Here is a 16,176-nt window from a genome sequence, read left to right as displayed (position 1 = left end):
AATACACATAGATTTTCACAACAGTAACACCTACAACATTGATAGCTCCACAACAGAGGTAGGCCTGGGCAGAATTTCAAACAGGCTGAGTCATTGGGGGAATTTTGGGTAATTGCATATTACTCTTTGATGCAGATTTGATATTAATAGCACAAGTACACCAGCTTGCATAATCAAGCGTAATTTGAGGGGAAAAAATCCTACAGTGAGAGCACGTTTAGCAAATACGAGCGGCTGCTTGCAGGTGCTTTGGGTGCCCCTCTAGGTCTAACAGGACTGCAATCTATGAGATAGGTGCACATACATGATCCGTTTATGCCCATGACCAAAAATCAGTACCAAAGATCCAGATATCATTGCAGCTGTGGCACTCAGGGTAGGGGTGCCCGTCTGTCACCATCTATGGGACTTTCCCATCACAATAGGAAACAATCAGCAAATTCTGGAGGACAGATTTTACATTTCTGAATTTAAGAGCTGAGTATGTTAATAAGGTAGTCCAGAGATATACAATTGACCATTTTGAATACAATTGTCAACAATTTATATATGGCCCTGTTTTAGCTGTGAACCACCCAACCTTTAGTGGAGAGGTGAGGCGGACTTGTGCCTGGGAAAGTTGAAAAGGGTTGTGGTTGCTCAGTTAACAATCCTCTCCAATAAGGAGCAAGAGTATTGTCTTTGATCAAGAAGTAGGCAGGTTCGATGTTGCAGTTTACTAAAGGCCTTAATACGAATTCAGCAGTCCCGTGGAGCGCCGTATTAGCTGTTGACGTCTGAGGGCAGTGAGGTCGATGGTCTGATCGCGGTATTACAAGTTGGGCAGATTGGCTTAGCAAAGACCGCTGCTGGACAGCCGAGACCACCAGGAGACCACCGGGTTCACAGTCGGGGAATGGCCACATCATAGGGTGGTACAGGGGAGTTGTACCGGTGTGCCTATCACAAGTTGCCTGTTCCACAAGCAGACTGCACTGTTCTGATCGCTTGCTTCGAGGTGGCAGTGGCAAAGGTTTTGAGGTGCGTACTCATCCCTTTTTAGGTTTCGACCTTGGCCGTAGCACCACAGGTGCTACGCCCAGGGCGAAAGCTTTTGTTTACACTAGGGGGAATTGAACACTCCCCTTCTTCCATTGGCTAGCTCCATAAATGGAGGCTAGCCATTGGAAGACATCAGCGTCAATCCCTTTCTCCCGGTCAGAACGCGAATCGTGGGCGTTTCTGACTATTTTTTTAAATCCCGCCCCTTGATGTCGTGTGTCCCGGGCCGCGCTGTGATTGGCTGTTGGCCCGGGACACCCCAGTGACGTCATTTCCCGGCCCGCGCTGTGATTGGCTGCCGCCCGGGACACCCCCGTGACGTCAGCCAATCACAGCACGGCCCGGGACCTGACTTGTTTCTCTTTGCTTCCTCGCTTCCCTCCATCCTAATTGCTTTTGCCAACTGCTTTCTGTCATGTGCCATGCAGTGGGTTTTGCTGTAAAGCTGGCGAAAGATCCCTGTTGTCTAGATGGGAATTCCTACCCCATCTCGATTTTCGTTGCGCAGCACATTCTCTCCCGTTTTCACCATGCGTCTGTATTACATGAGCTGAATATTTCAACATGCTCGATGCAGGGTTCCCGTCGACTGCAGTGGAAAAAGCCAGGCCGGGTAGACTCATGATATCAGCTCACTACATTCCAGTACTGCTACATTCACACGGTCTTCCTTTTAAATACATGATATCCTACTGTAAATCCATACCTGGGTTTCCGTGTTGGGCAGGGGCTGATTTGACATGGATCTGCGTGTATAAATACTATTTGTATTTGGATGATGCGGCCGCCCGCCTTAATGAGGCACAAACCTCCAGAAACTGACAGCAATCATAGCGCTAGCGTGATACCAATGACAGCTCGAAAATCGATTAATAGCCCGGCCCCTTCCCTCCTTGGAGAATCGGGAAGTGTTTACTCCGGACTCAGACCGATGCAGATTAGTGTCCTCACTTTCACCTGCCCCAGGGCACTGCGCAGCTGCAGCACTAGTGTCAGCTGCAGAAGCAAGCAGAGTGTCACCCAGCAGCAGCAGCCCTATAATTAAACGTTTTAAAACAGAAAGGCAAGTACAGATGTAATTTTCGTAACACGCGCAAGTATGTCTTGTTTAATGCTTAAGGACGAGGGACGTGCCCAGAAAAGTGTAACCTCTCATTTCTTGCAGTTGAGTAAGGGTGTATGTGTTTGCATGCATGGAGCCACATTCACATGTGTACATCACCCTGAGACATTGTAGCATCATGGCACCCATACACGCGTCCGTGAGGATGCATGCGTGCATACACAGCGTGGTGCTTTTTTTCACTTTTTGCCAGATTTGTTCAGCATTGGCAACCAAGCATTTTTTTTTTGATGATGAAGAACAGCTTCTGCAAAAAAACATTAGCACAGCCAACGTGTCGGCATTGCTTTTAAAATGCGATTTATCAATACTAGTTATCTTTCCTTCCTATCTGTGCCTCGCCCACTTCAGGCTGTTTGCTATTGGTCATCTTTACATTTCTATGTATTTCAGACTTTCAGTTTTGCAAATTTTAATTCAAGTTGATTACAATCGGACCATTAAAAAAACGTTGTGCTCACTAGAGTTCTTTATTTCGCTGAACAGAATGAATCAGGCTTCCAGTAAGTGAATTATATCATCTATTTATTTCTGTGACAGGTGTGCAGCTGTTAAACAAATATAAGTGCAACAACGGTGCAGAAGAATGTGTTCTAATGAGTGAATGTGGAACAGTTGGGTAATCAGTGCATATAGAATAATGGGGCATGGTCTGAATTTGTTGTAAGCGCTCGGTTTTGGATGCAAGCAATGCTTGATTGTATTGTACGTTCATCCAAGAAATTCCATAGCTGTAGCTGCATATCGGATACTGGTGCTGTTGGGTATCAGGCCGCCATACTAATCCTAGAAATGTCTGGCTGGGTTTGGAATTAGCTGCCAAGAATCCTTATGTATGCCAAACTTAAAGAAAAGATTTTGTGGAATCAAATCACAAACTATGAAAAAACAAACTTCATTGATTTGAACTCAGCTGACAATAGATCGGATATCATTGTTAATGAACCGAATTAGAGCCCTGCTGAAATGACCATGTACTGTTAGTGTTGAGAAGCGTGAGTTGGCTTGAGCAGATACCTGAAATTGTGAAACATTTCAATAATTTAAAAAAAGGACTCTTTTTTTTTTTTTTTACAAAAGAGCCTTTGTAACCAGCATTACTTTCAGACTTCGGAACTAGTCTTCTTTAAACAAAGTGAGACACGTTTTCATGTGCTCCATCCAGAGCAGGATTAGTTAGCTGCTTCTAGTAGAAAGTAGTTTAGTTAATACTAATGACACTGTGTACGACACTGTGTACAAAGTTTGCATTTAATTACCCTACGTGCCTCGTTATTTGTGCTTTCAAGTTGGTGAGCGCTCTCAATTACGTCATTCTGTGTCCCCCATGGTCGATGCAAAATAGTAGTCTTACTTCCAGGGCCGGACTGGCCGTAGAGGGCACCATGTGTTTCCCTAGTGGGCCGCCACGGTAGAGGCCGGTTTTGGACAGGGGGGGGTGGTTAGGGCGTTTCTGTTATAGGGGGGCTGATAAAGCTTGCCCCCGTAACAAAAGCAGCTACAGTGTTTTCCACGTGCACTCCCCCCTTACCCCCGCCACCCACCCCCGCCTGCAGACGTACCGGCTCAATTGCCGGGTCCGGTGTGCGTTCTCAGTCCAGCCCTTCTTACTGTTTGGGGAATGCCCAGGTTTATGGTTTTTAGGTTTCGCCTGTCGAAAGCTGCGCACCGCGCAGATTTTCGGCGCAGGCGAAATCTAATGAGAACAGTATGTGGCTTGGTCACCGCCTCTCTGTTCCATTGGCTAGCTCCATAAATGGAGGCTAGCCATTGGAACAGAGATCTGTCCGTCATTCACTGAGGTGATTGGTGGGCGTTCCGCAGATTCTTTCCCTCTCCGCAACGTCATGAAGACGTGGCCGCTGTGGGTGTTTACTTTTTTTTTTTTTGCCTCATGTTTGTGGCCGCCATTTTTTCATGGAGCTGGGGCTGAGCGGATGCTCGAGATGTTCCGTACTCCCCAAGAAACTGTCTTCGGCGGCATCCTTATGGCTCCCTTCTTTCTGTTGAGAGACACAAACCACACAGCCAGCCGCGGAACACCAGAGTCTCCACAGCATCAAAATCGGCCGTCGGGACATTGCTGGCCGGTGCTGCTATCGCGGTAAGTCTGCACCCACCCCCTCAGCAAACCGGCACCCCACGGCCGTATTTGGGCTGGTGTCCGCTGGAGGGGAAGGGGGGTCATGCAGCTCCTCCGGCGGCTGTGCGGGCCTCTGCTTTTTCTCTCACTTCTATTCCATTACCTGCTAGGCTTATGTTTATAAGTGATTCCTTCATTTTTCTTCTTCCTGTCGCCTTTCTTTAACACCATCCTTCTCACGCTCTCCCGACTCCCTCTTCCGCCCTTCTCCCCTTTATATGACGTCGTTCTCACTCCCTCTCTTTTTCACCCTGTCTCTTCCATAGTCTATCGCGCCGTTTTTCACTTGTTTTTCTTCTTTCTCTTGGATTTTCCTCACTCCTGTTCTCTTCTTGTAGTTCCTGTTTTTCTCCACCCTCCTCCCCTTCCTTTATCTCTCCATATGTTCAATTTCCCCCCTCTCTCCAGCCTCTCTACCTCTCACAGGGCCATTAATGACCCTTGGATATGTTTTGCGGCTTTGTTCTTTCATACAGGCTCATGCACTAACCGGAACGACAGCTGCTTCCTTACACTCCCACCTGTTAATTCCCACAACAGAGTTAGTGAGGAGCTATATAATAAGAGTGTGTGCCAGCGGACTGGGCCACTGGAAGAATACGCGGGGGCGCGTCTAGCTGTCATCGGACCGACATTTCACCCGGGTCTGCTGCACTTTCGGTGAAAGGCTGAGATTGTAGATATTGGAGCAGTGTGGAGTTATTGTGAAAGAGACATGCACCCTGGGTCAGGCTGAGTGGGAGCTTTGCCCGGCCCCTCTAAAAAATAATGTATTTTCCTGCCCAACACAAACTCGAAAGTGAAATAGGGCATAGTGGCAAAACATGATTTACACAGGATCACACAATTTGATCAGTTTATTAGGCTAGGAATGAATTCCATGCCTTCTAGTTTGAAACTTTGCGACTAAATGCACCCGTTGCAAATGCACAGAACCACAGCTACAAATTCTGAACCAGCACCTTTAACCATTTCCCGTCTATAGCATTTACATGCTCCAAAACGAACTGTAATTCTACAATGCCTGAGTATAATTCCCCCCACGATGATTATTTGTTTACAAGTGTTTTTCCTAAAGTCCTCTTTGCTCTGAAGCATGTGAGCACTATAGATATAACACTAGAGTAATCTTCAATCTTTAGTGCAGTAAACAAACAGTTATTCAACGAAGGATGTGCAATGTTTAGTGCTGTACATATGATAGTTTAAGTGAAGTCATTTTTGCCGGGTGTCTCTGTCTGGTGAGTATTACCTCCTAGCTAAGACTTGTTTTTTGTATCTATCTCTAGCCAGTTTTCATCGAAGTGCAAAGTGCTAACTGAAATAGTTGCAATACAAATCGCATTTTCGAGAGATTAAGCTATTGCCATTGTAAATGACAATGCCATTTATTTATCTGTTTTCAAAACCAACACATAAATAAAAAGTTTGTCATTCACAAAGCCAATGGCTCAAACTTTTCCAAAGGCGAAACCGTTGCATTGTAAATGCTTGTTTCTTCTTCCAGGCAAATTCTGATGGGGATCCTTTTTTCCAGGTCCCCCCTTCACCGCAAGAACTTCACCCTGAGGATTCCAACCCTGTTTGCAGCGATTTTCAGGTGAGTCTGTTTTGAACCATATACCCATTGCCTGAATGCCCCACATTTGGGCTGAACCCCGGTAATGGGTAAATAATATTTTTCCACATATTTCATGCATAGCGTATGTGTGCATCTGACACATATGCAGTCAAAATGCACACACAGGTATCAATATATTTGGGAAATATACTCCACCACTGCAAGATCCCCGCCTCCACAATGCAGGCCCCATGGTCAACAAGTAATACGCCGGTCTTTGGATTGCTAGCGCTGTGGGCTCCTGGCCGGGGCAGATGTGGTTCTAACGTGGTTGGACTGCTAAACTTGTAATAAGGCCCTAGGTACTGATAAATTAATGAGTGTCAGTCATGTGAAATTGGAAATGATGTATGTGGTATTGTGCCTGTGGTAGTGATCATGGAAAAATTTAGTTTCAATTTAATGCCAGGCATATACGCTGGAAGGGAGAAATTGAAGATGTTGTTAGAAACGACTTTATGAACAGCACATTTTGTAGCACTACAATATATACTACAAAACGCTTTCTCAGAACCTATGTGCGGAGTTTACGCCTCCGCCACTCCTGTGCAGAGATCTCTGCCCTGAATATGGAGTCTCCTTACAAGTAAGCATACTTTTGTGTATTCAGTGTTGGAGGGACAGAGGGGAGTGGTTGGAAAATGATGAATATTTACAAATAAAAGGGAGGAGAATGGGGCGAAGAAGGAGGGGTTAAGACAAGGCGAGGGAGTGGTTAAGGGAGGGATGGCGAACCCCCGACAAAAGAGGAAGACGATTCGTATTCACAAACGGCACTTCTACAACTATTACGCGAAAAAGGCTCTAAAATGGTAGCATAGTATTGCACTTCAGAAATGGCATAAGTCTAGCACTACACATTGCAAACCACTGGAACTGCAACACTCTCCCATGAACATGAATGGAGTTAGGGACATAACATAAACCCACATAGCAAATTATGCTAAATAAAATTACATTAAATTAATTTCAATAGTTCAAAATATAAATAAATGTAATTTTATTTACAAAAAAGTTAAAGTAGTATATATGTTTCATTTAAATGTCATATTTTAATAACCTGTTTTGCATTTAAAAATCAATGCAACAATAAAGTTTACCCTTAAAATAAATAGAAAACATTGTTCACAGTAATATTTTACATAAGAAATAGTTTAATTAACCTTTTCCAAGTTAAATAAAAAAAATTCCTTTACCTTTAGTTTACCATAGGGAGAACCCACAGTAAGATTAGCCAGTACCTTCAAGCTAGTTTCATCTTCTGATGTCTTGAATAAGTTTGCTCTCTTTGGATGATCAAATACTTGTGGAACAACAATAATGTGAGCTATGTCTGCTCAAGACTTCAGCAAACATCATTTATCTTGCAAACCTGAAAAGTGTGAATTTGAGAAGAATAAAGCTAAGTATTGGATTGATATTGAATGTTTCTTGCTTTTCCAGGGATTCCAATTTCAGCTACTTTGGATTAGCACTCATCTACTAATAGTAAGCTGATGTTTTTGACTTCTAAACTTTTAACATCAATTTATCAAAATGTATGTAATTATATCACCAGTGTTATGAAAAAGGAAAATGTGAAGAGAGACTTTTGCTGGAATGATCAAGTTAAAACAGCTTCTAATAAACTGAAATAGACTTTTATTCAAGTACGAATGCTATGCCATTCTCGCTCTTCCAAGGCATTTGTTGTACAAACAACCTGCCATTGCAAGAGCAGCTGTGCAGTTCTATTACAAGACCAGGAAGATTAAGGACAAGCACATTCTGTATTTTGTTTGTCTCATAGCTTGTCAGAGTCTGAACAGATCTACTCAGTTCTTGATAGGAGACTTTTAGCCATGAAGATAGCTTGTAATGAATGGAGACATCTTTTGATGGGCACTAGAAAACCATCCTAAATTTGAAGGGTTTATAATAAAATCTTCCATGCAGGAATAGTTGTCAAGCCAGATGGACATATTTCTTTGTAGAGTATAATTTTACTATCACTTATATTCCTGGTTTGAAGATTTGGCCAATGTTATATCTTCTTGCTTTCCTGAGGCATCACTTAATTATGAACAGCCTATAATTCCCCATAACATGTGGTTAGAATAGTTCAGACTGTTTTAGATAAAGTTGAGTTGACTTAAGAACAAAGAGATCCAAAGGGATTAGAGGATCTTCCTCTAAAGATTTCTTTAGTTCAACAAAATAAATGGTATTTCAGTCAACAAGCTATCTTTGTGCCAACAAAACAACTACAGTTGGATGTTCTGAGAATGTGTCATAATTTGGCAATCTTTGTTTATCACTATTCTGGAGTTAGATTTACAAAAATTTTGGTGGCCAACTGTTCCTTCTGATGTTCCAGAATATGCTTTTGTCCTTTGTAGGAAACAGAGTTATTTGTTGTGAGGAAAGTGTGTCCTTCACAAGTGACAGGTCTGCAATTGTCTTGTTGCGTTCTAATCTAGGACCCTGATCGATACTTTGACCTTATGCCCCTATTCGGCTATAAATCCATTTATTCCCTATATTGGCATAACCGATCAAATGCAATATTCAGAAACTCGTCTCTGGCCTCACACGAACAGAGCCACATTTCAGAAATCGCTTACTCTGCCACTTCCTTTGCAACCAATTAGTGCAATGACATAGCAGAAGTCACTATCTGAGATTCCTAGATTAACACTCCGAGTTCTTCAACAAGATAAAAACTCAGCAACCTGGGAAGGCCCCGCTTGCTTTGTTTTGATTTGTAATAGAACTCTAATGGGCACTGATAGACGATCACCTCCTAGTGACATCTTTATTGACGTCTTACGTCCAGCAAACTTACATCAACCAAGGCACCTTTCAGGTATAAATACTACCAACGTTGCCTTAAGCAATGTTCTGTTGCCCGTCGCCTGAAGCTGCTGTTATGCTGATGATACCATAGCTGCTATCGCTACTGCTATCGCTGCTAACTAGTGAACGATGGTGTGGTGAACTTAGGAGCTGAACAGCCGTCCCCTGCAAGAGCCCAGCAGATGCAAGCTGCCCGCGGACGCTGCCCCTCCTCCTCCTCCTCGACGCGCTGAGAAGAGACGCTGTCTTTCTCCTGCAGAGAAATCCAGCTCCGGCGTTTCTAGTCTACCCTTGCGGGTGACTGGGATATCGAGTTCTGAGGGAGATACCAGACCTCCATCATTCTATTCCAGAGGTATGGTGTTGACTAAACCCTTAGAGAGAATTCTTGAAGCAAACCTTGGCAAAACCAACTTAACTTAAAGCTACTTAATTACTCCCCTCCCAAGTATTAGGCTTAGGTCAGGTACACTGGGGTAGGCGTAGTTAGAAGCACCAGTTGAGTATTTTAGCGTAATGTATATATAATGTATATATGTTTTATTCATTTTAAACCATTGTATGGCTAAGAAACCATATCAATGCTTTTACAGTATTATTTCGCAATACTCATCTCACTGTACGTACTTTTCATAATAACAAGTCTTGCAATTGTGGCAATTCATTTCTCTTGTATGAGAAGAAAGACTGTTCAATAAATGTTACCTTTTATTGAAAACGCCTGTCTCTCTATTCTCTACATATTGTGAAAGTAATCTGCACTATACCTGACTGAGTAAAATAACTGTCTAATGTTTCACACGACCCTAGAGATTGACTCTTGATCTGAGGAGCAAAGTTGTCAGGTTGCACGGTTGTTGGAAAACTGAATCCCTTCTTGGCTGTGCCAAGGAAGCTGATCACTTCCTATTTCAGTCAAGAAAGTTTCCAGTGACCTCTGAGCTAGTTGGTAACAAACCCAATTAAGTTTAGCATAGTCAGTAGAGGCCTCGAAGATCCGCACTTCTACGTCCATACTGCTGTTTATGTTATTCCAATGCGCAGGGCCTATTGGGAAAATAGGAACTACACTACATGGCGCCCAAACGTTTGGTAAGGCGATAAACTAACGCAAGACGTTAGAGTAACTCAGTCGTGCATATTTCACACAGACCCCTTTTTCCCGTAAATACTCCAATAGACGTCTGGAGTGGGTGAAAGGTTAAAATCCGCCCGACCTTAGTAGGAAGAGATTCCTATGTAAAGCTCTGGTTTATTCAACGTTGAAGGATACAGTGTTCCAAAATATTGTGCACCTAATCTTTGTCTCCTTGGAGACCTACTCTGCAAAACCTGCATTTATAAAATGTCAGTAGAAAACAACAGAACTGAAGCCGCAGCAGATGCGACTCAGCAGGGTCCCGACGGGACTACTGAACCGGGTGCGATAATCATCCCGGCACATTTAAGAAAATCTATAACGTCAAAACTTATAGACAATGGACTGACCACACAGGGTGGCGCAGTCGTCTTCGTGATAGAGGCACACGAATATCGGCAGACAGAGGTATTCTATTCATGGATAAAATTTCCAGCAGCAAACGCTGCAACAAAAGATTTTCACTATTACAAAATAGAGAAACCACCGGAAGAGTACGCTCCTTTCGAGGAGACTGAAATCCCACTAAAATTCCAAGAGCACCTGCTCTGGTTTAATGGCGCCCTAAAACACAATGATCACATAACTAGGCTCGGTCCACTAGGTAGACCAGGAGCAACGTGGCCGGTTCTAGCCAGCTACACACCACATCCGGACATTGCAAAAATGTCAAAAGAAGAGCTGTTAGTACAGCTAAAAACATTAATTAAAATACATAGGCAATTAGTCCAATATGTAATGCGGACTGCAACAGTGCAAACAGCTGTTAATATACCACAGCTGACCCCTCATCAGGGGAACACAAATAAAATTACACCACAGAACATACAATCATGTCTTGGTAAAACACCCGTAAAACGGGAACAAATTCCTTTCTGGTTAGCGCAGAAATTTACTCAAATAGAGGCAGTATTTCCGAATACTACCCCTATTGAGAAACACAGAATCTTGACCATCTGCCTTCCTATGGGGGTCGCACCACACGTGGAGGACTGTGACACTTGGGGTACAGTTTTTGCTTCCATTTACACAAAAACACACGGTGTTCCGTCAATGGCGGTAATACCAGAAGTGTTAAAACAGATTCAGAATGAATACGGTCCAGAGCCCGCTTTAACTCTTGGTATGAAATTACTGAAAGACTTGAAGCAGGTCTCGGCTATATTACTAGCCAACATAAAAGGAGAAGCAGCATCTGTGGCGATCCGCCAGAAGTTGAAGGAAACAGATATAACAGATCAGCCAATAGAACTTGCCAGAATCATAGAAAAATGCTATGAAGAATTAGGTAGAGACAGCTTGGGTGGAAAACCAGTTAAGCCCCAACTGCTCGAAAATCCTGAAAAATTATTTATTAAAAATAAGTCAAACACTCCTAAAAAGAGCTGGGATGGAAATAAACAGTCCAGTCTCAAAGAAAAAGTTTTCCAGACCAGAGGAAGGTCTCCTCAAAGGAGGGAAAGAACTCCGACTCGAGAACACCAGTCTCCCCAGCGGGAACCCTCTGAGAAAAGATATAACCTTAGAAATAGGGATAATTTGAAAAAACCTGATAGATATCAAAGTATTGATACACGTCCCTCTCGATCTTTTTCGCAGAAATCGGAAAGAAGAGGACGGTCAGACCCAGGAGAGCACACCAAGTCAAAGGACAAGGAACCTGCTCAAAATAAGAAATCTCAATTTCCAAAAAAGAAGGTAGCCAGTATCAGAGTAATCAACCATGCCGAGAATACTGAGGACACAGTTGAAAAACGGGGAGTGGGCACAGACAATGTTAGACAGTGCAGCAGAAATCAGTATTGCGCGCAAGATCCTGTTGAGTCATCTGGAGACAGTGGACACGAATGAATACATTCAGGTTGAAACTGCCGACACCAGGCTTAGCAAGCCCCATAAAATATACGAAATAACATTGCGTATGGAGGGTGATAAGACTAGGAAAATTAGGGGTCTATTTTGGGATAAACTCTCAAAAGGCTATGATATTCTGTTAGCTGAAAAAGATTGGCTCCCAGAGTTTGTCAGGGAGTGCCCTCATGGCGAAGAAATGATTATGCCTGCCTTCTCGAATCACATTCCGATTCACAAAAAATATACATATGCAAGGAAATGGGCAGTAGCCCAAGCACCAGCATTATATAAAAATCATGTAGGATGGGATGAGGACTCACCTCCTCACAAAATCCAGTTAAAAAGTGAACCAACTGCCCAACGGCAGTATCCCATAAAGCAAGAAGCTGAAAAACAAGTCAGGGAGATTTTAGATCAACTTGAATACCAGGGGGTGATTGAAACATGCACCTCTCAAATGAACAATCCTTTGTTTCCTGTCTCCAAGCCAGACAATTCATATCGTCTAGTTTTGGACTACAGACACCTTAATGCACGTTGCAAAACATTTGCAGTACAAAATTCGCATAGTGCAGCCCTAATGAATAATATAGTTAGGAAAAAATATAAAATGACATTAGACATATCTAATGGTTTCTTTTGTCAAAACATTGCACCAGAAAGCAGATATTTGACCGCTTTCTCAGTAATGGGGTCACAGAAAAATTTCTGTAGGCTCCCACAGGGGTTCAAGAACAGCCCAGGACTATTCTCAGCTAGAGTAGCAGAGTTACTACAAATGTATGATGACGAGGCATTATCTTATGTAGATGATATCTATCTCACAGACGACGACTTGGATACTCACTTGAAAAAGAGTGAACACCATTATACTTGGGTTCGCAGCAGAAGGTTACAAATTCAACTTTAAAAAGTCTCGAATTGCCCATCTGACAGTATTATTTTTAGGATATGAATTATCAAGTGAAGGGAAAAGCCTAGCGGACAACTTCTTAGAGAAGTGCGCTGTACTCCAAGCACCAAAAACGCTGAAGAATTTACAATCGATTCTAGGCTTTCTGAATTTCGGAAGAACTTACATTCTAAATTACGCAGAGAGGGTTAAACCTCTCTACGAATTAATTAAACCTGATTTTAAGCAAATCAACTGGACTCAAAAACACACAGAAATTTTGAGATCACTGCAAACAGACATGTTAGCAAAAACAAAATTAGATACACGTGACAACACACGCAATCTTGTAATCCGAGTCATCCCAGGAAGATGCGGATTCACGTACTTGACATCTAATGAGGGAGAAAAGGTACCAATAGCTTACAAATCACATTTATACACAAAGGCTGAAATAAAATTCAGTTCAACGGAGAAAATTCTAACTGCGGTTCAGACTGCTGTAGCAAAAGAAAGGCCCCTAGCACAAGGTAAACGAATAATAATCGTAACACCTATACCGGCTTTAGAAGCGGTAACTAAAGCAAGCATTCCTAATGCTAAAGCTTTGCATCCGAGATGGATTCAGTGGGTTAATTCTCTTGCTGCAACAGACGTAGTTTACGAATTTGATCCTAACTTAAAGACACAGGAATTTTTACAATATGAATATGAATGTCCTCTGCCAATTGAAATCCTGCCTCTCGAAGAATATGGAAGTATTATATATACTGGCGGATCAGCACAACCCGCAGTTGGGGGTAAACAAGCTTACAGTGCTGCGTGCTCGATTGTCAAAGGTCGTTGGCACAAAGGAAAATTTAGACCAATGGTCACTAAAACACAATCTCTAGGAGATTGCTCAGCTCAACGAGCTGAATTTGTAGCATTTAAGATGGCGCTAGAAAATACCGATCGCGAATTCCCCACACTAATAGTGTGCGATTCTTATTATTGCGTACAATCTTATAATGAATACTTGCAGAATTGGGTGGAAAATGGTTTCAAAGATGCAAAAGGTGGCACAATAAAGCATAAAATGCTTTGGGAACAGGTAGTTCTTTTACAGAAAGAACTACAAAAGACTCACGTGATACACACTCTGAGTCATCAACGTGATGGCGTTCACGTTGCAGGGAATTCATTGGCTGATGAAGCCGCGAAGGCAGCTGTGCAAACAGCTTCCCTAGCTGCAATAACTCGGTCACAAACAAAAATAGATAGCGATATTCTACAAGCTGTCAGTGCGTCAGTAAAAGATGATAAAGAAACACTCCCTAGAGGCTTTCCAGAAAAGTACTCATATTTAACAGATACGAATAATGTTCCTTTTGCTCGAATCCCTGGCGTGGGGGATAGAGTAATTCCAAACATGGAACACAGGTTAGGACTAATCAAAGCGGCACACGAAGGGCTAGCCTCTGCACACGCTGGCGTTTCCGCAACAATATCACTATTAAAACAGAGATATTGGTGGCCTCGCATGAGAATACAAACTAAAAAGTATGTATTAGAATGCGATATATGCCAAAGGATAAAAGTATCAATAGTAAAACGACCATTGCAGACACCCCTTCTCATCTCGGATAAACCATTTGAATGTGTTTACCTGGACCACTGTAGTCCCCTACAAAGGGACGGTAACTATAGATATATCATGGTAGCAGTGGATTCCTGTACGAGATTCATATGGATGTGGCCCCAGCGCTCGGCTGACGCCAGAACGGTTATAAAAGATCTGCGAATCTTTATCGGCACATACGCAATTACCACGTTCCATTCTGACCAGGGTCCTGCTTTTAGCTCTCGAGCTTATAGGGAGGCCATGGCCAGCATGGGAATTGGGTTGTGGTATTCTTGTCTGTCACACCCCGAAGGGAATAGTGTGGTAGAAAATAAAAACCGGGACATAAAGCGATCTAAAACAGCGAAGGTATTAGGTTCAGGCGCTGGGTGGGTCAAACATTTAATAAGTGTCCAGACCAGTCTTAACAATTTGCCAAGAAATTCTCTAAAAGGTTTCAGCCCATACAAACTATTGTTTGGAATTAGAATGAAAATTCAGGACTTAGATAGTCAAGTATCAGTGGTACAAGAAAAGAAAACAGACTTTGACATCAAAGATCGTTTGGCTGTTTTACAGGAACTGAATGAAACAAGAAAATCCTTAAGCAACATAAAGTTAAAGCAACAGCCGGATACCACTGACGAGGCACCACAAGCAACAGCCCCAACAAGGCCTGTCTGGATTCCAAAGATTGGGGATCTAGTCAGAGAAAAAATAGCGGTGAAGAAGGAATTTGGGCCTTCTTACAGAAAAGCAGTACCTGTCTTGGCAGTCATCGGAACGAGATCAGTAGTACTACCGCCCCTTGCAGGTAAAAAGGAGAACAGGGTTGTATCTATCGACCTGTTAAAACCACAAGCATGTGGCCTATAATCAACAGTAGGCCCAGTGGACTCCCGAGAAACAATAGAATACCCAAACTTGCAACAATCCAAGAGGTTCAAACTGAAAGACTAATCACATTCGACCAGCCTGCAGTGCACAGAGAGGGACTATGCAATAATGCCATGGAACTCGTGCCTCTTGAAACACAGATTGAAACCGTTCGTCAAGAAAAACCAGTCTACAATGATGTGGCATCTGAATGTGCTACCGAAAGACAAATTGAAAGAACAATTCCAACAATTGACAGAACTGCCTCTGGTTATTTCGTCGACTTCGACAACTTCTCTGAAGCTTCAAGCAACCTCGAAGTGATGCCAGAAATAAAGAAGACTTTTAAAGAAAAAGCAACGGAACTCTTTCATCAACTAAAGGAAATCTACCTTGTTTCCCCTTGGTTAGAGTTCTGGTTCGGTCTAGGTGTATTTTTCCTCCTGCTTTGGCTCATCATGGTACTTTGTTTGGGAAAATTCATTGAGGGAAAATATAGTACAATGGACACAGCAAGTCAGAACATCAACTTGGTCCTCAAACCACACAGATCATCCCACATGAAGAAAAGAGAACTGTCAACAGTAAATGTCACAGCCATTCCAATACCCGGTGGGGTAGTATGGGAGAAAACTGACTATGAGATCTATGGTCCGGTCGAAATCCTGAAGTATCCTCATCAACTGAAGGTTTCCTTAAGTGACTTTGTAAAACCTAGTACATTCTCTGATGATTGGGACTTTAACAGTATTAATGACATGATGTCAGATTTAGTAATGTCAGCTAGATTCACAGAACATGATTATCTACAAGGTTCGTCCAGTTATGAACAGTTATTCTGTTATACACACTATGGCGATCATTATTTGCATAAATCTGCACAGCCTAGAAATGTTTTTAAGTATAATTAATGGGAACATTGTGCTACACCACCTAAAAGCAGTTCTAAAACATTCTTTGAGAAATTCAAGTACTTCTCAGGGTTTGACACCAGTGATGCAGAAACGTTTTATTACAAACTGTTAGATAAAACAGGAATGAAAACAATGC

The sequence above is a fragment of the Lissotriton vulgaris genome, chromosome 3_1 (assembly GCF_964263255.1).
Source record: "Lissotriton vulgaris chromosome 3_1, aLisVul1.2, whole genome shotgun sequence".
NCBI lineage: Eukaryota > Metazoa > Chordata > Amphibia > Caudata > Salamandridae > Lissotriton > Lissotriton vulgaris.
This window is presented reverse-complemented; position numbering follows the sequence as displayed.